The 26,346-nt window shown below is 37.6% G+C and overlaps 1 protein-coding gene across 4 annotated transcripts in view; it reads right to left on the reverse strand.

Annotated features, from left to right (window-relative positions):
* CPED1 (cadherin like and PC-esterase domain containing 1) overlaps positions 1 to 26,346 on the reverse strand; it is a 141,399-nt gene that overhangs the window by 35,461 nt on the left and 79,592 nt on the right. The gene's annotated exons all lie outside the window — the stretch shown is intronic.

Raw genomic sequence — 26,346 nt, forward strand, 5'->3', positions numbered from 1 at the left:
ATAAAACCATGGATGAAGGCTAAAACCTCAAGCCATATAAAGAAAAAGTAAAAAAAGGTAATAAAATTATACTTTCAAATAAAATGATTATTGGAAAAGTGGTTTCTCTGCTCAATTTCCTTCATCACCAGTCTTCTTTCCCACCCCCTGCCCCATTTTCTCTTCTTTCACTTCCTTTTCCAAAGCAAACCTTTATGCAAAAATCATGTAACCTCTATAATGACTTTACCCTGTATTTATAAGAGTTTTAGGAATTTTCAGTGGGTGAAGAGCCAGATCCAGGACAGGTCAAATCCCTTCAGATCAAATGCTTTCACTCTGCTCAAGTACATGTATACAGTTCAGCACCCTGTAAGTCTGCAAGCCTGAATATCCATCATCACATACTCAGTAGTCACAAAGTGGTACCAAGAGTTACATCAGGTTTGAACTACATGAATTTCATGTGCTAAGGAATGCAACCAACATCCTGCTAAAGGAGTCTGTATCACATTCCCTACCTCCTCTGCATGAGACTCACGTAACTTTGCTTGCATGGCTTGTTTTAGTCAAACATATTTTATCCAGATTGCTCAGGATATAAATTACAGAAGATAGGTTTTATCTGATCAAATATTAGGAGCTGAAAACACAGACACTACAACTTAAAAGCTAAGCCACTGAGACATAGATAAAATAGATATTCAGAATAGATCAACTGAACTGCACCTTAAATAGCCAATTCACCCCAGTATATAGGCGTCCAAAGGAACTAGGTCACACTGTTGAAAACAGAAGTCAGGTAAGATGAATCCCATGCCCAGTGTACAGACTGAAAAAATACTTAGGTCACAGAAGACTTTCCCTTCCATCCCACTGTCATATTTTCAATTTTGCAGAGAGCAGGAACCAATCAAAATATTTGGAACAGAAGGTCAATGTAAACTACAGGAGCAGCCGTCAGAAATGCACATGGTAGCCCTTCAGGTACCATGTCAGTTCTCTGGCAACTTAGCAAACAAATGTCTTTTAAGGCTGCCATAAAGCACGGAGGCAGCTCATCCATATGTCTCCATCTTTCCTACTGTAAGAATAGTAGGCAGCAGAAGATACTGTTAATATTTTCTCCTATAGCAAACCGAATATAAAACTTAATGGTCCACAATAGGCAGCAATTTCTTTCTTTCACAGTCTGTAGGAGAAGCAAAGAACACAAGAGCTTTGAACGGGCTTTGGAAGCAGCTAATTGTGGGCAATAAGCCACAATAATGAAAAACAGCGCTTTGAAGCTAAGCTATTTTCAATATCTTGCTTTCAGAGGGAACAATAAAATGGATTTTGAGGAGACAAAACACTTTCACATTTCTTTTTCGGTGGATTTACACAGTTTTCTCTGCTTCTGTCTGAAGTTTATGATTATTAGTTTAATTTCTTGTTAAACAGAAAAATTAAATTCCTATAGAGTGTGGTGTACCTTTGATCCATGACTCAGTTTTCCATCTGCTCTTTGGTGAAAACAGCCATGAAACACAGAATTATTGAAATAGAACAGAGCAATTACAATACTCCATTTTCTTTTTCTGAAACAGTATTTTTTTCTACCAGAGGCCTCTGTTTTTATGGATCAACTTTTCTGACAGAGCCTGGTCTACAATGCCTCATCTTAATTTGTCCAGCCAGGCATTCAAACTCTGTCAAATTTAAAACCACAGGGAATAAAGAGTTTATTTCCTAGCACAATCTCCGGTGGAAAGAATTAATAAAGAAGGTGTGGATGGTGTATTGACTTTGCTTTTCTGGAGTGCCTGGAAGAGATCACTGAAAGTGTCCCTTGGCTAAGGACAGCATGATTTCACCTACCTGTACCTGACACCAAACTTGCACAATAAAGCTTATACCTATTTTTGCCTTCCATAGCATTATCCAGCAGAATGTTCCCACACAGAGGGACCAAGTTGATATTTTTAGGTTCCTATGGCTATTTTTGAAGTCTTATCTAGGCTTAAAACATGGTACATGTTAAGTTTTGTAATTAAAGTCAGCATTTTTGCTGGAAAGACTAAGCATGATCTCAGTAATTGAGACTGTTTGTTCTTTTACTTATTGAAAATATGTGAGCCTTGAGCCTTCCTTCACTGGATTAAAGCATCAATAGACTGGAGTGTGTTTAGGTAAAATTTGTAACACAGCGTTATAAGAGTAAAAAAGGCAGCCTAACATACTCCTGCTTAATGATGTGCATGCAATCACAGTTCAAATTTTATTTTCGGAAACCAGATAGAACCTGAAGCTAATAAATCATTATACTTTTTGACAAGATATATTCAGCTCTTCTTTTATCTGTGTGTAGCAATATTAAAATTTTTAAAAAGGCATTATTTCAGTATTTACGTGTGATCACAGGTCTTTTTGCAGCTGTTTTTCTTTTTTTTTCTTTTAACTGTTTCATTTCTGTCCTATTTCTGTTCTGCTCTTTCAAAATAACAGGGGTTTAAATACTCTGGCTTTGTTCAGAACACTACAACTTAATATAAGTTTAACAAATGTAACACAGCTGATGCTAATAGATACAAATGTCTCCTAAAGTAGTTTCCCATATTTATGTTGGAACAGATGTTTTATGTCTTCTTGTGTCCTTGGACACTGGCCATTGCACAGCACTCCAACAGGAGATACAACGGTAACTGTGTGGCTAAAACACTTTTAGCCACATTTGTTTAGCAAATGCATCTTCCTTTCAGCTGGAATTACCACCAATATCAGCAGAGAAAACAGGAAAAATAGTAATAATTTTTCTTCATTGTGCACAGTTGACCAGAAATGCAGATAAAATGCTAAAATTTTCCTATGAATATGTGGCAAAAATGAAATATTAGAACTTTACCTCTTGTGACCATATATCGCTTCTCATAACTGTGCAAAGCAGCTTTCTTCAGATAAAAAAGGCATTTAAAAAAAATAGTCTACCTTTTCAATTTTGTTTTATGAAGCCAAAATTTAGAAAAAGTTTCCTGGCAAACTGAATTTTAGTGATTAGGCTGATTTTCTGGAAAAGAATTAGAGCAGCAATATATAGTCAGAGATTACTTTGCTAGCAAGTAAAACATGTCTGAAAATGTCTTTGCTTTCTACTACATCACTGTTTGGTAATTTAAACTAGATAGACATGACAGCTTGCTTTGAACAATGGGTTAATTGCTTTGCTCTTGCACTTTTATGCAAATCACAACACTACAGTTCTGTTCACCTCCAACAACGTCGTAAGTCTTCAGCAAACATAAATGAAGTCTTTATTCTCAATCCTAGCTTCAACTTGAGTTGAAATCTGTATCGTGAGTTTGCCTTCAATTCAGAGATTTCCCTTCTCATACTCTTCCTTCATTTCGCTAATGTCCATATTCATATGGCTTCATAACAGAACGTTTACTGGGTCAAAAATAAGGGAAAAGTCTTATTGTTCTAATGATGGCATCCATCCCAAACCATATTAGCTACAAATAATTGCTTCCTAAATTGCAATTTTTGGCAAGAAACATCCTGGTTTAAAACCCTCTTGACCTTTAATTTACAGAGCAAAGCATTTGTGAGCAAGATTTCTGCCAATAAAATGTCTCTAAATTATACTTCTCTCTTGTTTCACTTCTCTAAAACTCAAGGGAAAGAGAAGTTCTTAAGCTTAGATAGGAGAAAAATAAATGGATAAAATCATTAGCAGTTCTACTTTATTTCCAGTTTAGACTAACTAAATATAGTAGCATAGCACAGCTTTTTACAAAAAAAATCTAAGTTGTGAGAATCCTGGACACACAAAGCAGGATAAAAACCCATCAATAAAGAAATCCACGGGGTCATTTAGCTCATCTTCCCATACTGAGGCAAGATCAAGTGTACCAGCAGTTTTACTAATCTCACTTAAAGTCTTCTAGTAAAGGGCATTCCACAACATAGCTAAAGATTCTGTGAGAAGCCACATAATCTATCACTCATGAAATGCTAGGAAAAACCAACTGGCAAAAGGAATGAGCACCAATGTTCTTTGCCAAATATCTCTTTCACATCTATTACTTCTTTTCAGGACCATCCCTTGTTTCTTAGATGAATTAACTAACCATTAGTAGAAAGGAACTAATTCACATGGCAAATAGTGATTTTCTAAAGACTTGCAACTATAATTTAAAACAGTGAAATACAGAAGAGACGCTGACATGTGTTGGAACCATGGCTGCTGAGAATTTTAGACTTTCTGTGCTAACAGGCACTGACCCCCAAGAAAACACTACATTTGACCTGGGACCATAGAGAAAGCTTCCAAAATTGAATGGTAGAACTGAAATTATAAGTGTATAGTTTAAATAAAAGTGTGTAATATCACATAGTAGAAAACTTAAAGTTTTAGAATATAGTAATACATATATAAAACAAGATTGAAGTCTTAACACAGAGGCTAATCCTTCTTTTTCACCTTCTTCTTCATAAATTTAAGTAATATTGTATAATTAGATTAAAAAATCCACATTGCGAACCATGAGTAGTTAGTTATTAAGTTAAAAGCAAAATAATTTTTCATTTCTTAATTAGACAGCTTATCCATAAAAAGCCTTGTAGAGAGAGAGATACAATTCCATTTTTAGTTTATTAGCGTAAAATACTGTAGAATTCACATTTTGTGAGAATATAATATAGATAAAAACTAATAAACATCTGAGTCTGAATAAGAAATACTGTCTCATGCATTAAATCCCAACCCTGACAAAAAATAAGACTCAACAGGCATGAACGAGTCTTCCTTCAAGCACAAGAAGGATTCAGAAAAAAGTGATTCCATAATTCTAAACCAAAAGGCCAGCTAACAGAAAACAGGTTATTTAAGCTCATTTCAATTAAAACTAATTAAAATATGAATTCATCTAAGATACTGACTCCTAACCCCAGTTACTTTTCTGTGAATATGATCAAGAGAAAAATTCTTCTGAGTGGAATGGTTGATTAAATATGATATGAAGGAGTACATTGCATCCTTTGGACCTTAGTCAACTCTATCCTTCAAATTGTCAGAGTAATACTAGAAAAACAAGTTTAGGGTTTTTATATTTGAATGTGATGCAAATAAACAGTTCTTTGCAAAACTGTAAATACAACTGTGTAGAAAAATAATATTAGTGAATGTGTTCCCCTTTCTCAGGTGGACTAACTTGTATGAGAGTAGTAGGACATAACTTATAACATACTTAGTTTCACAGTAAGGCAATATTGGCACATCTTATAACTTGCTGAGTGGGGAGTTGCAGTCTGACTTGGCAGACAATGCTCCTGCCTTACATTGCCAAAGGTCCAGAGGTTGGAATCTAGCTGCAGCTATGTGTGGGATATGTACACAGCAAGTCCAATCTGCAAATACAACCAGTCCCTGCTAACGAGTTCTGTTCACTTGTATGTCTGATTGCCAGCTGGCAGGCACACAGTCTTATTTGTGGGATTTAGCAAATTGGAAGGGCTACAGTCAACCCAGACCTTCAAAGATAGGTGAAATTTTGCTAGATGCAGTGGAAATATTCCCTGTTTTCCTTCTTGGGACACATATGCAAAGGAGGTGAGAAAACTCACCCGGGATTCCTGTGTACAGGAATTACAGAAAAGACATACTATGGGATGGAGTCACTATTACTGTGAAGTAATCTATGGAGCTGAGAAATTCTTAACAGTCTTGACACTCAACTAATTTTCATGGACTCCACACTTTCAGACTCAGAATAATTTAGATTGAAGCAGACTTTAGGAGGCTCAAAGCAGGAAGAAATGTGATAACTCATTTATTGAGGGCTCCAAAGTATTTCAGCTTTCACATACTGCAGTCTAGTGAACCTGGTTAATTTTATTTTGAAGCAGTGTAGGAGAGTTTCTACAAGAAGTGTCTGCATGTTTGCTGAGGAAGCAGTACCAAACAGCTGACCAGCAGTAACTGAAAGCAATACAGCAGAGACATGCTGCACCCCACCAGTTCGTTAACACACCTCTAGCCAGAGATGTCCTAGTGAAAAGTTTTAACCTATTATGCAATTTACTTTCTCAATCCAGTTTTGTCTGATGTTCCTTCTTGGAGTCTCAATCTGAATTGCCATAGAACCATAAAAACACAGAATATCAGGTTGTAAGGGACCTCAAGAATCACCTGGTCCAACTTCTTTGTCAAAAGCACAGTCTAGACAAAATGACCCAGCACCCTGTCCACTCAATCTCAGGTGTCTCATGTTGGGTAATCCACCACTTTTCTTTGCACTTTGTTTCAATAGCAGACCTCATTGTCAAAAATATTCCTTCTGTGTCCAAATGGAATCTCTCCCAGAGAAATTTATATCATTACCCCTCATCTTTTCTATGCAACTCCTTGTAAAAAGGGAGTCTCCATCTTCTTTGTAGCCACATTTTAAATACTGGAACATGATGCTAAAGTCTTCCCCAAGTCTTCTTTTCTCAAGACTGAACAAAGCCAGCAGTCTCAGCCTTTCCTCATCTGGCAGGCTTCCCAGTCCTTTCATCATCTTTGTGCTGGACCCTCTCCAGCCCTTCCTTGTCCTTTTTGTGTAGTGGGGACCAAAACACAACCTTCCAGGTGCAAATATTTTGTCTTGGATAAAATCCCAAATCAGTGGATTTTTTTCTTGACTGGAAAATTAGGTTTGCATGGTATTTAAGGTTACAGAGAACCATCTTTTTGTACATCAATCCTTCACCAAAATATGTAAGAGATGAAATTGCAGACACAGTTGCCTTAGGACAATACACTGATTTGGAACTGTGGAGAATTCCATGAACCAGTAACAGAAAGCTCCTCTGAAAACTGACTAGTCAGATATTTTGATCCAGGATGATCATTGGAATATGATTCAGAAGGAACCATTAAGACCATCAGCAGGACAATTATTTAAGGTGCTGACATACTTATGAAGAACAAAGCCAGACAGAAGGAGGACACAGAAGTACTCATCTTGCATCCATCTGAATCTCTCCTCAGTGACATATCACCAATGAAACTATTGGCCAGGAAGCAAATTACTCTCTCCCATCAGAGAAGAGCTTTCTGAGGAATAATCTACCTATTTTGTTACATAGACAGAAGAACCTGGAGCAGATTGAGAACAACAGAAGGAGGTCACTAAGAATGAGGAAGACAGGGCACAACTGAGTGGGGGGCAGAAGAAAAAGAAAGTAGGAGCTACATTCTTTTTTATTTTGGAGTAAGACTGGAGGAAGCAGAAGGACATTCTGGGTTCAAAGTTCATTTTAGGAAAAAACTCACCTAATTGCTTCAATTCCAGTATGCTGAACCAGCCTTCAAAAGAAGCCTCTTTGGACATCTGATAATCAAAGTGGGAGTAGAAAAACTGAAAGCCTGAACAAACAATGATTCAGTATTTCTAAACCTAATTAACACATGCATCATCTAACTTCCAAAGGAAGTTAGGAAATTTTATTGTAAAACTTGCCAAGATAATAACAACAGTATTTCATGCCTTCTATTGAACCACTATTTATGCTTTAGCCCATTCTTTAAAATAGAATATTTAGTTATATGCAATAATTCAAATGTGAAATTTGGTGATTTCTGAAACCCTAAGTACAAAAACCCACCTGTGAAATGAAAATAAATGATCCTGTCAAAGACCTAGTGTTAACACTGCAAACATTAAAAGCAGCATATATCTGTTAAGTTTCTTTATACTCCTAAAGACAGCCAGAGGTAAAAAAAAAGTAATTCAACTTGTTTCATTCCATTTTCTGATGTGCTCTATTCAAATGGGAACTCTGATGTTTCCAGGAAAATGACATTATTAAGGTGACTATATCAGTCTTTCAGACTGCACGGAGGTGCAGTCCTCCGTGTTATTTTCTGATTGAAGATCAGATGCATTATGATGCCCTCAGTCCTGTCTTGGAAGCTGACTCAGGTACCTAAATGGTTTAGGTAAGGTGTTAAAAGTTTGTCATAATCAAGCACTAGTTTAAAACAAATACATCTTACCCAGTGTCCAATAAAACACCCTGACCCAAGCTAGCAATGAACAAAGGTTAGGGACAGAAATGTATCAGCTCCCAGACATTTGCATTTAAAAGAGTGCTGTTAAGAAAGTGGAATATTATGTGTCATAAAATCATCACATAATGAAAGCAATAACAATGAGTTATGGGTTTGGCACTGATCCACCAAAGTTTCCAGACGCTTTGCAAAATGTACAAACCTCCAGTCTGTACTCAATTACAAAGCTTCAGTTACCTTGGTGGGGTTACACCAAGCTGAAACAGCAACAGCTGAATGCAGGCTCAGTCCTCATTTGCAACAATAAAATGCAAAAAGTATATAACAGTTTAAGAAAAAAAAATCTAAGTTTATTATGGATTACAGTAAACTGCTGCATAATGTCAACATAAAGTATGCAATATATCTGAAAAGAAATGCATGAATACAAGTAAAAGAAAGAGAATAATCTTTCCCTTCTTTTACACAGAATTTAATGCAGTTAATGTTGAATTCTCTGCTGGACATTTCAAGACCCTATGTCTCACAGTCTGAATTTGTTTTCAAGTCGTTTTGAATATGTGTGTGCTAGTCATCACACATTTTAAAAAATACTTCTGAATATTTATCATCAGTTTTGAAAATACATCCTAGTCCTGTGTACAAATCTTGAAATGTGTGGCCAAAGCCGTGGGCACAATTGAAATCAGTATGTGCAAAAGTGTGTTTTTCAAAGCAGAACTAAAGGTGGTTGGGGTTCTGTGAGGCAGGCACCTTCTTGGTAAAAAGTGGTCTCTTGGTAAAAATTCTTTGAAAAAAATAAGTGCCAATCTATCCTTACAAGATAAGGATAGATTGTTAAGATAGCAAGTTAAGAACTGCTAATAGTGAGACATTATGCAAGTTTCTCCCATTGTGATGGGGGAGAAACAATCCTACAATGGGTTTTTTGCTGTTTATATTATGCCTTTAATAGGGATATCTTTTCTTCTGGAAGGTTTTTTTACTTGAAAGCATTTGATGTAATACTGCTGCTAAAATGTTTCTATGGAGAAATTTTAAAGGTACATGCAAGGAACTCATAGCCACATGAGTACTTTGTTACTCTGTTCATAAATGAGTGGATAATACGAAAACTTGAGGTCTGAAAAGTAACTGAGCATGATACTCACAAGATAAAGATCAGTCGCCCCAACACAAAATATACAACTAAACTTTCTCCCTCTCCTTTGATTACTTCCCCTATTTGCCAAGGATCTGGCCCAATGGAATTCTAAAGCCACTTGACAATTTCCAAAATTGCATGTCCTTGACCTGTTTTACCCCCAAAATTTGATCAAACTCCATGATGTTACCAAATGAGGAAGACTAGCTTTTTTAATTTTCATAGTTTTTCATTTTGAAAGGGACTTTGATGGTGGGGCTAACACATATTTTTCCACAAACAAATAAAACAAGCGAAGGTTACTGATGGACACATAAACAGGAAGAAAGACAGAAAGAAAAAATAAGGAATAAGAGGCTAAATTCTTTCTTTCTTTGTTCTGATTATTCTAGCATATTATGTTCCACCAATTTGCAACGACTTCAGGAAATCCCACAGAAAAACTAGTTCAGAAGACAGTATCCAGGCCCCATATGTATAAGAAAATCCTTGATACTTATTGACTCTGTGTAACTCTCAATGAATATGCTTCTCTTCATTAATTCACATAAAAAAATTAAACAGATAATTTATTTTTTCATAGCCAACAAATGGTCATTTTTAATAGATATCAAAGCATGTCATCATGCAAAAGAGCAAAAAGACTCATAAGACAAAAGTCAGGAGCATTGATAGATATTACAAATGTGTTTCTGTTTTAGGAATAAATAAATAATGACTGTCCTGAACAAATGTGAACATGGATACAGCTATACTCATCCCAGACCTAATAAATATAGCTTAAGACTTTGGGCCTGAAAAGATGGAGACATATGGTATTATTCAGAACAAGCTATCCCACTGATTTCAGTGGAAATGTTCAGTGTGGGAAGTTATGCATGCACACCACTTTGCAGAAAAATGCACTAGATCTTCATGTTTTCCCTCTGAAATCTCATCAAGCCATGGGGATTAGAGGTCCCTGAAGTATTTTCTGTCTTTTTGCTGTTACTGTATTGTTTAGTTCCTGCATTCTATTAGTGATCCCTTTTGTCTTGAATTTACTTGGCAACTCTTAGAGATTTTTGTTACTATCATAACCAATTTCCAGTACATCCAAACTCTCTCACAATAAAATTCTGAAGTGTTAAACATCTGCTTTAAAAAAGCCCCCCAAAAGTATCACTAAATTAAAATTGTGCAACTTTTCTGCCAAGTATTTAATCTCTTGAAAAAGACACTATGGTATATTGCACAATAAGTTTGCTTAGGAATGTTTTAGTTTTGATTAAAAGAAGACAATCCCGCAAGAAGTTTTTTTCCAATATTTTTTTTTTGATTTATCTCTGTAGCTCAATAGAAAAACACTAGGCTTTTGGATCAGGAAATATATAGCACAATGGGGACAGTTATCAGGAGTATCAGTAAGGTTTTTGAGTTGTGACAACATACTTCATAGAAAGAAATGAAGATAGCAACAAGAGGTCATGGAAATTACCTTACCCTATCAGGTGACCAGCCAGCAACATTCAGGGTATTCACGGTTTGGTACAGGTACCAAAGCACAGGTATCTAGGGTCGCTTGGATGCAGTAAGGTATAAAAAATGATTTTGAACATACTGAGCACTTACACAGAACTGGCAGGTATGCCAGGCCTAGTCTCTTTGGGATCAGCAACTTGAAGGAAGATGTGATACCAAGCTTCTGATGCAATAAGAAGTGAATATTCAGGAAATTGATACCTGCTCCCTTTCTCTGTATCTTTTTCATGAGGCAGCTCCTAGTAGGTTCATTGATCCTTTTCTAAAGTGATTTCTAAAATGATACAGGAACTCAAACTAAGAGATCAGAATGACTGGAAACATTCCTCAGCCCCTCTCCCAGCAGAGCCTGGTATGGGCAGGAAAAGGCTTCTGCCTTTGTATTTCACTGAGGCCAATAAAGAGAAAGCTGACTAAGGGGTAGGGACCACCTTGAGATATCCGGACAGCCATTTATTTAAATTTTAAGCCTTTTCAGGTTCTTCTAAGGTTTTGGTTTTTTGGCTTTTTTCTGCTGTTTTTCCATCCATGAAGAAAACATAGCCACATATGGAATGTCTGAAGGAAGAAGAAAATAATGGGAAGTCCCTAAAACACAGGAGCAATGATTCCATAGGAAAGCACAGGCACTGTTTTTATTATGATCTATTAGTGGTATGAACTGAAGATGTTGCAGCTGTCCCAAGGTATTTTATAAATCAAGGCACCCTACAGGATTGTAGAGGGTTTGCATGGCAAGCTTTTAGTACAGGGGGGAACTATAGGGGTGATTTCTGTGAGAAGCTGCCAAAAGGTTCCTCCATGTCCAACAGAGCCAATGCCAGCCAGATCCAAGATGGAACAGCCGCAGGTCAAGACTGAATCAGTCAGAAATGGTGGTAGTACCTCTGGGATAACAGAGTTAAGAACAATATAAAATATTTATTGTGCAGAAGTAATTGTGACTGAGAGGAGAGGACTGAGAATACGTGAGAAACAACTATGCAGACACCAAAGTCAGTGGAAAAGAAGGGAGAGGAGCTGTACCAGGTGCTAGAGCAGAGACTCCCATGCAAAACCTTGTGTAGACCATGGTGTGACTAGCTGTGCCCCTGCAGACTGTGGAGGTGCATGGTGGAGCAGAGATCCATCCACAGCCCATGGAACCCCATGCTGGAGCAGGTGGATGCCTGAGAGGACACTGTGACCCTGTGGGAAGCCTGCACTGGAGCGGGCTCCTGGCAGAGACCTGAGAAGCTGTGGAGAGGAGCCCATGCTGGATTAGGTATGTTGGCAGGACTTGTGATTGCATAGGGGACCCACATGGGAGCAGTCTGTTCCAGAAGGACTTCACCCTGTGGAAAGGAACACATGCCAGAGCAGTTCATGACAAACTGCAACCTAGGGAAGAAGTTTGAGGAGACACACTGGAGAAGTTTGAGGAGGACAATCTCCTGTGGGAGAGATGCTCAAGCAGCAGTAAGGACTCCTCTTCCTGAAGAGGAAGCAGCAGCAGAAACAACATGTGGTGAACTGGCCATAACCCCCATTCCTCATCTCCCTGCACCACTGGTGGGGAAGAGGAAGAGAACCAAGAATAAAGTTAAGCCCAGGGAAGGAGGGAAAGGTGGGAAGAAATGTGTTTTTAAGGTTTGTTTTACTTTTCATTATCCTACTCTGATTTTGATTGGTAATAAATTCAACTAATTTCCCTAAGTCAAGTCTGTTTTAGCAATGACAGTTATCACTGAGTGACCTCTGACCTTATCTCAACCCACAATCCTTTCATCATATTTTTTCTCCCCTGCCAAATTTAGGAGGGGAGTGATAGAGTGGCTTTGGTGGGCCTGGTTCAAACCTGTGTCAACACACCACAAGGACATATGAGGAGTAAACATTAATAAAATAAACAATTCTAATGGAAAAATAGACAGTTTCTCACACCTAAAACAGAGATACAGGTTTCATTCAGAAACTCTCAAATCATAGAATCATAGAATGTCCAGAGCTGGAAGAGACCCATAAAGATCATTGAGTTCAGCTACTGGCCCTGCCCAGGGCAGCCCCAAAAGTCACATCCTGTGTCTGAGAGCATTGTCCAAACACTAATTAAACTCTGTCAGGCTGGTGCTGTGACCACTTCCTTGGAGAGCCTGTTCCAGTGCCCAAACATCTGGATGAGAGGTTTCTCATCCAGATGGTTTTTCTCATCCTCTGGATGAGAAAACCTTTTCATGATATCTAGCCCAAATCTTGTCTGACACAGCTTCATGCCATTAAAGTAAAAATGATGGTCAGAACACTGGCCACAGGTTAAGTGAATTAATTACACAAAATCACAAACCTTTAAACCAAATGCCCTAGAGAAGACAGCATCTCTTTTGCAGGGATAGCACTGTGTAAGTGAAGGTGGTTTTATTCTGCAATGACTTTCAGAAGAATTTTTTTAATGGGGTTAAACAGAGGAGGCAATGCCTTCCTTGGAGACAGAGGAATAAAAGAATGACAGGCTGAGACAACAGTCCACCTGTACCACATATCACTCAAATTCTTTACTGAAGTCCAGAGGACTTCTGCATATGGTGGCTCACTGCATATGGTCATGGCTGTTTCACTTTTCATGCCATGCTCAGACATTAAGCCTCTCACAACTGCTCCTTCTTAAATAAACTCCAGAAGCCTTTGATCTGTTTTCTACAAGGCTTCCCAGCAGATATTGGCATGTACTTTATTTTTCAGACAACACCAATGGAATGAGACTTATGAATAACTTCTGTCCTCTGAAGCAGTTTGGTTTCAAACAGCTGAGTACATGCCACTCAATGGAAGATTTATGATCAGCAACAGAAGTTTGTTTCTCTCCTAAAACTTTTATATTTTTCAAGGTGAGAACCACTGCCACTGTGGCCAACACATGAAGACTAACAGTTTTACACTGAAGATCCAATGGTGGTTGACACTAATTTGGAAAACTTGTAATCAGATAAACATGCAAGGCATCTTCAGGTGTTGTTTAAAGTGGAATTTTAAAATTTATGCATTTTATTCCAAAGTCCAGGCATTAGCTTCAGGGTATCAGGTATCTGAGTTTGCATTATCAGTCACAAAAATACTAAAAACACTGGGGGAAGTCTCAGGTCCTAAAATGAATTGCCACAGCACTGAATACTGCCAGTAGCATATTGCTGTGTTTCATATAGAGCTGTACGTGTAAATGAGCAGTCTGACATAACTGGAAAATATGCTTGATTCAATACAATTAAATGAGAAACAGAACTATGTTTTATCATAACAATATGAACAAAAATCTAAATAAATAAATGTACCAAAAGTATTGCAAAATAGACCACAATAATTCTTTATAAAGAGATCTAATATTGCAAAACCTAGGGATCCAAACATAGCATGAGAGGAATGTTTTTTTCTTCTTTGAAATGAAGCAAAATATGCTCCCAACTAATGTTTCTCAGCAAATAGATTGTCTTTAGTAAAAGGGCACGGACTCATTTTAAGAGTGGTAGTATATAAAAAAGTAAATGACCTTCAAGACTCCATTTAAAGTTCAAGCTCATTTTCTTCCAGTAACTAGTCAGACCCTAGGTCACCCTTACTGAGGTACTCATGTATTCCACTCTTTTTTCTACAATGCATCCCATCTTTTCTCTATGAATTCAGTTTTAACTGGTCACCAATTTCATTGCAACATTCTGCAAATAATTTTGGCAGATTATTATAAATGTTTATCTTTATTTCAATTTGATCAAATAAAAAATAGACTACTGGGTATAATTTTCTTTCATAATCCTTTAGTTAACAACTATCTGTAATGGCTGGAGCTTCTTATCCTAAAGGAAACAAGACTGGACTTGATGCTGACTCACTGCAGCTACTCTGATGTGATTGCTTTAAATTTTTCCCTTGTTTATATTTACACACTCTAGCCCTGAACAAAATCAGAAACACTTACTGTCCACCAGCATTTCACACTCTTTTATGTTGCATTATGCTTGGAAAACACCTAATGTGACAACATTCATCACACAGGTAGTTCATTTTATTTGTGCAGCTAAACAAAATAGAAAGCACACACAAAGGATTAAATGGCCTGAATTCCAGATGGCTTTCTTGCTCCATAAAGTAACAGTATCTGCTGAGATGATCATGGCACTGTAGTTCTTTCTCCTTACCAAATACATGCAGTAGGAAGTTTTTCTCTGCTCTTTTGTCATCTTCTTTGCTGCTCTCTTATTTCATGACCTCTGAGTTAATCCTTCTATTCTTCCTATTAGCGAGTTTAAGCAGGCAAACTTCAAACAGACTAGTGATGGGTCACAAGGTTTAATGGGCATGTAGATAATCATCTAAATTACATTTCTGCAGCTGATGGGCCAGACAGGCTTAGAGAGTAACTTTACCAGCTTTCACTGTTAATCAGCAAGGATTGTGTGTCTCAGTACGTATCTGCCTTTGCCTGCCTCCCCGAGGGCCTAGGTCATACTGACTGATTAACAAAGGCAGCTGCATTAGCTTTCTTCTCCTGAAAAGTGTGGCATGGAGGCCCAAATGACTTGAAAGGCAAATGTGACCACAGCTCAAACACCAAGCACTCTTCTCATCACTGTGGAATTGCTGGCCCTCCTCTTGCAGGTTATGATACTCGGCACAACAGTTGTTGCCAATTTTCATGATCTGTTAACACTTAGGAAGCCTTATGCTGAAGGCTCCTCTTTCACATCTATTGTGGTATCATCAAGGGGAAAATTCAACAGGCTATTTCACATTTTCAGATGAATTTGAGAGCAGTGTATGAGGTGAACCGAAAAGAATACACCAATTGAACTGTCAATAATGAATGCCCTGGATTTCAGCTTTGAAACACAGACTGTGGAGGGCCAGGTAAGGAGAATAACAGTTCTCTGTAGGATACAGAGATTTTACAGCTACAGAAATAGCAATGGATCTACACTGTGAAACTGATTTTCTCAGCAAAGAAAAGTATATAAATTCTGAGTCTCTTCTTTGTTATATATGGGTGATTGTGTTTTATACCTACCCTGATTCCAAAAGGAAAAAGAGCAGTGGTGGACTGGCTTCCTGATTTTGGCAGAAGTTTGTCCTTCAGATGTTGGACTCCATCTTGCATAGTAAATGCTTTTCAATGACTCATTTTACTGCTCTTTATCAAGTTGTTAAACAAACACAAAATCAGACCAATAAAACTATAATTATCCATGCAAGAAGCTTTTACCATCTCACTCAGGAGCACCATAGGCAGAAACCAGCAGTCTTTAGAACAGTAAAGCCTTTTTCATACATGTATAGCTCTGTACAGAAAAAAATCTGACAAGCTAGCTAAGATTCTCTTTTGGACCTCAATTAAGAACATTCTACAAGAAGAAGCTACTGAGGAACAAAGTAAAATAATCTAGAACACTTATTCCTTATTTGTCTCTTGAACTTTGAGAAAAGAAGTTTGATTCTGAGTTTCCTAAATTTTTCTAAATGAAACTACAAACCATCTAGGTTTCTGTGACCTAGGTACAACTACTTCTGACTGATGTTAGAGACATATATGATTAAGCTAAATATTTTTATAATTCTCCAGTCCATGAAGTATGCAATTTCTCAAGCTTCTTGACAAGGGTGACCAAATTTCCCACTTTTATTAAGGACAAGCCCAGAACTCAAGGACGGAGCCATTTTGTGATAAAATCTTCAGGGTTTTTGAGGTATTCACTGAGATATGGCATTATCCCATTCCCCATTTTTTTCAGTGGTTGCCTGAGTAAGTTACTGACACCTGAAGCCACAGCACTCACAGCTCTTTCAAGGAGAAAAAAAAATGGTCAAACCTCTGTATGAGATCATGAGACCCACAGCAGGATTTTGGTCATGTCCCACCCATCTTCTTTATTAAAATGGCACACAGGGAAAATAATTTGCATTTCAAATATGCATTGCGACTGTATAGCTGGAAGAGGTGACAGCCTTTATGCAGTGCCGCAATAAAACACTCTTCATTGTTCTATTGTGCCATTTGGCTGAATTGCAGACTTATAATTTTTGTTTTTATTTTACCAAATCAGAATTTTAAGACTGTCACTAAAAGTCTAGACAAATTGCTATTAAGCATTATGATGACATTACTATTACTCATTAGACTTCCCTTTATATCTTCATAACAACCTATACCCTCCACTTCACAGCCTTTCAATGCCAAAATGCCGCCAATAATTTCCACTAGCATCAAAAGCCAAGGTGATCAAAGACGAGCAATTATTTCTGGAGATGCAGTAGGAGGTATACTATTTTCTACAGACACATTTTTTGATCCTACATGTTAAGAAATAGGTCTAGTTAGGTTAGATACAAATTACAAGGAAGCCAAAGGGAGCCTTTTCCCTATTCAAAGGGCTTGAATTAAGGATGTTTTACTTTTACTGTTATACACAGCACAAAATTGGGCACAGAAGCTGTTACTTAACCCAAATGACAGTCTACTAGGAGAGTCCCAGAACTGGAAGAGCTGAGGGGTAGAACTGTATAAATGAGGAACATGCAACTTCTGTGTGCCTCAAACGTGGCTCCAGACAGTTCTACAGTACATCCCTCGTGGATATGTCTAGGAGCATGGCAGAAACACTTGTGGAGTTACAAGCTCATGTACCAGAAACTGTGATATTCCATTAGCATGGAGCTGGAATGGCCTGGGTGCCATGTAGCAGAGGCATTTTGTTTGTTCCTTGTACTTAGACCAGCTTGCACACAGTCAGCACAAACAGCCCCTAACTCCACTGCCACATCAGCCTTTTAATGAGTGTCACCATTCACCAGAAAAGGTAACCAAGGCACCAGAGAGCCCTGGTGTATCACACAAAGCTATAGAAGTTTAAACTTAACAACAACTTTTGCTTCAGTATAAACTGCAGTGACCATTCATAAAAATCACACAGATTTATGCTCAACATATACTTTGCAAATACTTCACCCATATGCCTGTACTGATTTGTCTGTGATTTATAAAGTGGCAGAGTGATCATGGTTGTAATACTTTGTGTGCTGTCATACAGTGCAAGTTATTTCTAATTAATGAACTTTCTCTTCATGAATCAGACAGAATTCAATACATTGACAGACTGCAAACACTGACACAGCTATTTACCCAAAACATAAGCTAAATATTTCAGTTCAGAAACTTTGGATGACCCCTTCTTCTTCCCTACCCCCTTCAACTATTGTACTTTTAAATGTCATTTGAATTTCTAGAACTTGTAAAGGAGAACTGCTGAACTCAAACTTTCAAGTTTTCATACTTATGTGGTCTATTCAAAGACCTGTGAGGCTTTCTGCTTTACTGAGCAGTTAATTTTTAAGTCCTGATATTGTACAGTTGGAAATGGAAGCATCAAAAGATTATGGGCTTCAGTCTACCTTCCTAATTTAGCCTTGTTAATGTAGGCAATGCAAATCCTGACCCAGCATGGTGATTGAGACAGCTGAGCTAGGTTTCCTGTGGAATCATGGAACAGCAGCTGGTAGAGGGAAACAGAGTCCTCAAGTACATCTGCTTCTCTCCAGACATCTCAGGTGCCTTCACAAGGTAGTATCATCAGTACAACATAGGGCATGACTCAAGAACCTGCCTCTGCCTGTCCAGTGTCTGGATCCAGCAGTGCCTTTCTGTAGGTAGGAACAGCCAGGAGGAAACAACCCTACCAGTCAGGCTGGGCCAGGACCCCACAAACACTCTTTCTTTTGGCCTCAGGTTGAGGTGATTTGAGCATGTGGCTCCCTCTTCTCCCTAAAGGGCCATCAATCCACCAAGCTATAGCTCTCTGCCGGAACTCCACCACAATGCAGCAATGCAGGGAGAAATTACTGCATAGGGCAGAGGGAGGAAGCAAGAATAAGCACCAAAAAAAAAGTCTGTGGTATGAGGAATCTTTTGCAAAAGTTAGTGCTACCAGTTCTCTAGCAAAATGTAATTGATTCCAGTAGTATTACTGGACCTGTATTATATTAAAAACATCAAAAATAAGGGCAAAGAAGAACCATAACTGAAAATCTAGATATGTGGGATGATTGCCTGATAACTTAGCACAAACAAAAAACCACATAGCTGACAAAAATTATATAAAAATAGGTTTTCTGATAAACTCTTCCAGGGAACAGTGTTCTCCCAGGAGCAAAATTGCCTACCCAGCATTTACTGTCATCTGTCTCCTTTCACAGCCACCCACAATGATTTGCTGCTATTACTTAAAAAGACATTTTAATCCTTAGGTTAAAGGCAAGGAATCAGAAAAACCTGGATCTCTTCCAGTCTGTACTAGCAGTCTGTCATGGGCTCAGAGATAGCAGTGTATCTACAAAATCTGCACCAACAGCATTGTATCTGCCTCAGCATCTCCCCATCCTGTAGCACCACAGGAAGCAGCTATTGTAAGGCTGAAACGTCCAACCATACACCCCACTAGCACCAGTGGGATTTTGTTCACCAGTTGCAATCATACAGGTCACAATTTAACTCCCTGTTATTTTTAGTAAAGCAATGATGAGTTTCTCCTTGGCTAGTTTATGGGCAGATCTTCATCATCTCTACCTTCAATGTGCCATGAACACTCATGGGATTACATCAGTAATTGTATGAAAGGGGAGAATGGCCTGAGCACACAAAAGAATGGAATTGTCAGGTCATTGATGTTTATCTTTTATCACATAATTTTCTACTAATGACATTTTTCTGTGGCAGCATAACAGCAAAATAACAATTCAAGTCAAGAGTCACCTCAGTATCTAGGAGGATGGTATGTTCCTAGTAAGACTGTGCTAAATTACAAACACATAAAGGAAGAAAAGAATGGTAGGAGATACTAAATTTTCCACTGCTGAGGTAGGAGGTGCTACAAACAGCTCTAGTTGTGTCAATAAATTCAGTGGTGCTGAAGAGTGATATCACTCCTGACAAGAAGTTCTTATCCACAAGAGTGCCAACCAAGGAAAAGAAACATTGGGAAAACTAAGGCTGAAAGCTGCCTATAAAGTTCTCAGTCTTTAAGGCCTAATTATTATATCAACTTATAAATTCTTCTGGCTAATGATTATAAACCAAATTAGTTCCTTGGTGTCATCCCACTCTTGGCTTTTAATTGTTGAATCATTGAATCAGTGTTCATACGGATTGTCTCAAAGCAACTTATCCATCAGTAATCCATGTAACACACCAATTCTCAAGTACAGAGCATTGTGATAAAGACAAATGTAGCTGCTGCTACATGAAAACATCCACTCTCTTCAGTCTCTGCCTGAAATTTCTGGAAACACTTCCTGGAGGGTATCTGGTATTAATCTTGAATCAAATGTTAAACAGGAAACTTAGCTACATAGAGAAGACTAAGCACAACAAGTACAAAATCAGGACTGTAAGGAAAATACTGGAAACTGGAAGACTGTAAACTTTTCTCCAGGCAGCTGGTGCCAACATGAACTTGAGCCTTAAAGTCTGGGTTCTGTAATGTAGCATCCCAAAAGTATTGGAGAGGAGGATGATGATCCTAGTCAGGCAGAGTCTACTGGAGATACAGAATAAAACTATAAATTTTTATTACATGCTCAGAGCAAGAGATGACTAAATAGAAGCACATACAGACTCAATTTTTTTTGCTATTCATTTCCATTTTATTCCCAAGTTGTGCCCATTGCTCTGTGTGGCCGTTTCAGAGTGCAACAGATGTCCCACAGAGAGCACTGATTATGTGAACTTGTGACTACCAGATGATAGTACAGTCTGTCTATGAAGTTAACTTTGTAGGTGAAAGATGGGCTTGACTCCTAGAACATTATATTTATTCCTTCAGATGATGGATCTATGCTCTGCTGTGGTTTTGGGACATTTCCTTAAAACAGCAGATGCTAGCTGTTGATTAAGATGTCAGCCTAACAGCAACATTCTGATTCTGAGATCCAGAAGGAGTTTAGCACAGAACTGCATAAAAGTAAAGAATATCCACCACAATTGTTAATTGTTCCTCTGACTCATCTACTGAGTGATGTTTTAAATCATCACAAAAGTCTTTGGTATAATTAAGAAAATGTGGTAAGCCTTCTCTCCCCAGTGGTATAGATATTGACAAAGACAGAACATGCTGACTCTACAAAGTTTGCTCTGAGATACCTACACAAATTAACCCTCTACATGCAAATTAGCTAAGTGTATTTATTATTTACATCTCTCCCTTCTACATAATCTTAAATATACTTTTAAAAAGCACCAAGTTTGTTACTCAATTTAGGTCTTTGTTTGGTTTTTAATTACAGTGAATGGTGATTAAACAACCCTTGATCTTTAAATACTTCAAAACACCTTCAAGTAGTTTTCTGGATTATTCTAAGGTGTTGTTCGACCTGGATACTTTGGAAAATCACTAAAAAATTCAGCAGTTTTATGCAAGTGAATTCACTCATAAGCATTGCTTGGCATATATAATGGAAAAGAATTCAGCTGTATATTTCTGTCAGGACAGGTACTCAATCAGTATAACTTGGAATTGCTCCCCTGAAATTAATTGAACCATGTTGACATACAGCAGTTGAAGATGTAAGACCTCAGCCTTCTTTTTATGGCAGTCTCTCTGTATTAGCTCTCTATTTTGTGCCTTTCACCCGAACTGCTGACAATTTAACACATGTTCAGTTTGCTATGTATTTGCTCCTCAAGGCTATGTGAACCTCACTTTGTTTCCCCTGGGAAGTGGGTTGCAGTCACACAGAAACAAAATAATTTATAGGCTAATAGCAATGCAAAAGTACTTCTAGTGTTTTGTGTGTTTTCACCCATAAATCACTTCTACAGTTTTTGAACATGAAGCTCCTGCTCATTTAATACCAGCAAGAGCTTTAAACCAAATCCCAATGTGAATTTCTTTCAGGAAGACAAAATTCTGCCTTAAACAGCACCCACTAACCCTCCTTCTGTGCTCAGCAGCTTGTTTCTGTCCCTGCACTTACCCCTCCCTTGTGTTCACACAGAGAGGATGACAACCTTATCCTACAAACTAGTTCATCTTAAAAAAAGTTTTCCCATCTGCTTCATGAGTAGCTGCAGGCAGGGAAAGGTATGCTTAAGTTGGCATTACTCCTGGAAAACATTACTGTCATACTGTGCTCTCACCAGTGTTTCTGAGGAAAATTTAGATTTGGCTATTCCAGATCTAATGAGTGAGATTTTTGGTTGTCCCAGCCACTCCCTCCTTGAAAATAATTAGCATTCTGGGCTACACAATGGATAAAATATCAAACAGTTACACCAATGCAAATTCTGAATACTAAAAATTTTAAGTCAAATAGTCCTCACTGAATCAAAACATCCTCTTTTGAATAACAACAACAACAAAAAAGAACTAAAACTAGTGTTTTGATATCTGGAGCATTTTTATATTGTTTTCTGAAAAATTCAAAACCACTAAAAAAAATTTTCACCAGCTCTATACCTGAGAAGGCAGACGAATGCAATGCATGATTGCTTCTATAATGGATATTCTTTTTTTCTGTAAAAGGGAAGTAAGCTAAATTTGCAAATAACATACAGTCTGGTTGCTGATATAATTAGACTGTAGTTCCTGAAATGCACTTTCCATGCCTTTTCAAGCAAAACACTCAAACTCAGGACTGCTAAGAGGGTCAGCTGCTGCTACATAACCACAGCAAAACCTAAGAGTCTGTTCATGGCATTTACAATGTCCTTAGGACAGAAGAGGTGGGTTGTTTGTAAGGGTGGTCACACTGAATCTAATGAAGCTAATGGGAAATTCAGAAGAGACGAGTGTGCATCCAGCCTGTCCTACTACAGGAGAAGCTCTTTGTTTCTCTCCTAAGCTGTTTGGTTGGGTTTTTTTTTTGTTTGGTTTTGTTTTGTTTTGTTTTGTAGTTTCTTTGTTTGGGTTTTTTTGGCATTATTTAATATTTGCAAGGTTCTTTGAAATCTTTGCATGAAAGTACTAGGCAAAGAGTTAGTACGTGTTTCTATAATTGACAGTTTTTACTTCTGTTCGGTATGAAAAGCAATGGCAACAGCACACAGTTTAAAACAAAGTAAAACCATTCTATTTTCCTTTGGAAATGTATAACTTAAGCTTAAGTTAGGTAAAAAAATAGGTATTCTCATTTACGTATTCTCTCTCCTAAACAAAAAATGAAATTACTTCCTTTTTTTTTTTAAGGCTTCTTCCTTTCTAAAGATTTTTTCATCTCTACACTAAAAAGTCTATATAAAAGTTAAATATAGTTAATATGCTAGTCTTAGGTCTTAATTGCTTTTTGATCAATGGAAGTTTAGTAGGCAGACAGAGAAATAAATATGTTGCTGCTAGCATCTTGTTTCCAGCTGCATTGCAGCTGTTTAGTGTTATATGTCAGCAATGCTATGCCAGTATCTCATCATAAGCTCTGCTGGGCTTCTTAAGCTATCAGGAAAATATGATAAAAGGATTTACAAAAATTCGAGAGATAATAATACATAAGAATAAGATGTTCTATAAAAATCAGGAAGGTTTTTGAAGCTGTTCTGTAAGTTGGTTCTTTCAGATCTGCAAAAGCTGTAGGATAGCCAGAACATCAGCCCTCTGCACTGCACTGATTTTGGAATCAAATGTACAAATGCACAAAAGAAAATGAAAGAGAACGAAACACACTATTCTGTAAAATATAGCATTAGCTATCCATTGCTTTCAATAGAAACACAAACCCAAATAAATATCTGTATTATTAAAATACAACAACAACAAACCAAACCCAAACTCACGCACAACCAACCAACTGTTCAAAGAAAGAAACAAAACAAGCCATGTGGCAACAGGACATTGTAGGTACAAATAGATATAGAAATTCACAGGGTCAAAAAAGGTTCCCTAAGCACATCAGTAGTTAATCCCCATGGTTGCAACTAGGCAAATATTAACAATCAGAGGCAGGATTCACACATTTCAAGTGAGGCATAGATAGATCTGTTTGCATTTTAAAGATAAGGGGCAGTGCAAGAATGAATAAAATATTTTGTCCTTTATGACAGTATGTCCACAGTCTGGGATCTTTCACTTGAGAGTGATGCTGATAACTCTGTCTTAAGAGCTTACTGGTTTTTCTGCTGACTGCCTTGGATTTTGACTATCTTCCATAGCACAGCTTCAGAGGTGATAACGAAATGGCACCACTTCTTTCAAGGACACCTAATTTGAATATTGTCAGCAATTGCACAAAATTAAGTTCAAGCAAAAATCAATAACCTCTCTATTTGCAGTCCAAACAGTACTGTCAAAATGCAGAACACAGAATGGAAGGCAACCAATCTGCTGAAGATGCTATTGTGAGATGACAGTTTATCCTCCACTAATTTGGTTTTAATGGGGATATTACAGCTGCTATCAAAAAGCACAGGAGACAATGTTTTTTTCACTTTTTAGGGGTTGCAAGGCCTGGAACCACATACTTCTCAACTCAATACCTTGAAATTAATCCAGGATTATTCAACTGCATGAGAATTGTTAGACTGTTGGAAACCACATCCCTCACTCTTTTTATTGTGAGCTTCCTTATAGTATCATCTTGCAGTGAAACCTGAATATCCTAAAGAGATGTAACATAAAAGAAAGTGAGGGAAAAAAAGCTGCTGGATTAGAATTTTAACTGAAGCCTTCTGTGAGAAAGACCACACCACTATCATTGGCCCTTGTCTCCTCATGTGTGATCCTACTTGCGCCTAGTCAAGTGTCCAAAGACTCCATCAGCTCATGTTGTATTTATCCTTTTTCTCCTAAAACAGGGTTTCTTACTAAGAGAACAAGTATCCATGCCACTGATGGGGGTGTATCAACTGGCTCTGCAAGACTGCATAATTTTCTCTGGTATGAAGAGCAAAATGTAATGATGCTGTTTAAGACCTGAGTTTTGTGTTGATAAAAAAATCATTGTAAGCAATAGGAAATACATTCTGTTCTAGCAAACAGGAAAAAATGCAGACTTTTAAATGTTTTAGAATGCCATTTCTATCTCCAGCTCCAGCCTTTGTTTGTTTTTTAAAGGCACTCTGATAAGTTTTCCTCTAACATATCTGAAAGTTGTTTTAGAATCTCATCCTGTATCTTCACAGTGCTTATTAGATACCACAAGAATGCTTTTCATCTCATTTTTACTCTAAACTCCTGAAGTCATCCCTAGCTCTGAACAACTGTATTAGTTAGAGGGTAGTTATTCACAGAGGAGCAAAAAACCAAGCTCAATCAAAAGAAATTTCTAAAACACTTTTCATTTTTATCAGTCTAGATCTCTTTGCCTTCACAGTGCTTCAAAGATTCACACTCAGTCTCATAAATGGTATCATAAAACATTAACAACAGTGTAAACTCTGGTGTCGGAAGATATTTTTGAGGTTGAATTCCTGCTCCTACACTCAGATACTTGTCCCAAATAAGAACACAAAAAGAGCTTTCTTCACATCGTTCCAGCCAGTGTGTTCTCATAGTAATATAACTCTAGTTCAACTTACTGCTGGTTTTTTTTACTTTTCACATTGTCATACTTAAGATGTCAAGCAGGTTGTTGTACAACTGAACTGAAATCTCAGCTATTATATGTGTTCATTCTTAGTTTACTGTAGCAACTACTAGATGTAGGGTTGAGCCAGTGCAAATAGTAAGAAGATGATCCTTGACCTTTTGAGCTTGTAAGAAAAGTCTAAGAGAAGAGACAGAGAATAGGTGGAGCGCCAGACAACACCATAATCAGGTATTCAGGTCACTGGTCAGTACACTATGACTACTACCTACATTTTCTCTGGCAGTCCCGATTTGCAGATTGAGATAATTATTGTCAACACAGAACTTGCTATCAATATTTATAATCTCTTCAACTCCTGTTTTAAGCCCTAGTGTTTATTTCTCCACAAGAAAACAAAATCCCCACCATATAAATGCTCTGTCTTCTACCACCCTGGTCTCCCAACCTCTTCTGAAGTATATGGAAAGAAACCAGGGAAGGGAAGCAAGTTTTGCTAAAGAATATACTAAGATTTTCATACAGAAAATAAATAAAGACAGGATTAGATATCTGACATGAACAAGCATGACAGTTTCAACACAATAGTTTTGAAAATTCTGCTTCCTGGTTGCAGAATTAAATGTGACAAAATATTTTACTCCTGGATGCTCTAGAATGAATGCACCAATTCTTTTAATCTGCCTAAAATTCCAAAGAAAAATGCACTGCCAGTGATTACCATTTAAAATGTCACCTCCTGCTTTGAACTACCTGGTTTATCTTTGCCCATCATATCAAGCAGCAGCCAACATTTAGTCCTCAAACTCTGAAATACAAACAGCTCTGATCCAGCATGTGTCCCAGGTTTTCTCTCTTGTGTATAATATTTTTATCACTATAGTTTCACTAACTGAACTCTTCACTGTTAGTTCCATTAGCTTTCTTCCATTTTTGTGTCTAATTTAGCCTGAACTCCCCTTTCCCAGCCATTATTAAGGCATATTGGATAGACTGCTCCTTTTTTCATTCCACAGACCCACTCCTTCCTAAGGACTCCTATTTGTTGGGAGTAAATTATGTGCATTCCCAAATTTTTATTTGGATAAATGTGATGTAAGCAACAGTCATCCCTTCCTTTGGAATTATAAGTGAGGCTGTT

This window comes from Motacilla alba, chromosome 1A (genome assembly GCF_015832195.1).
Source record: "Motacilla alba alba isolate MOTALB_02 chromosome 1A, Motacilla_alba_V1.0_pri, whole genome shotgun sequence".
Lineage (NCBI taxonomy): Eukaryota > Metazoa > Chordata > Aves > Passeriformes > Motacillidae > Motacilla > Motacilla alba.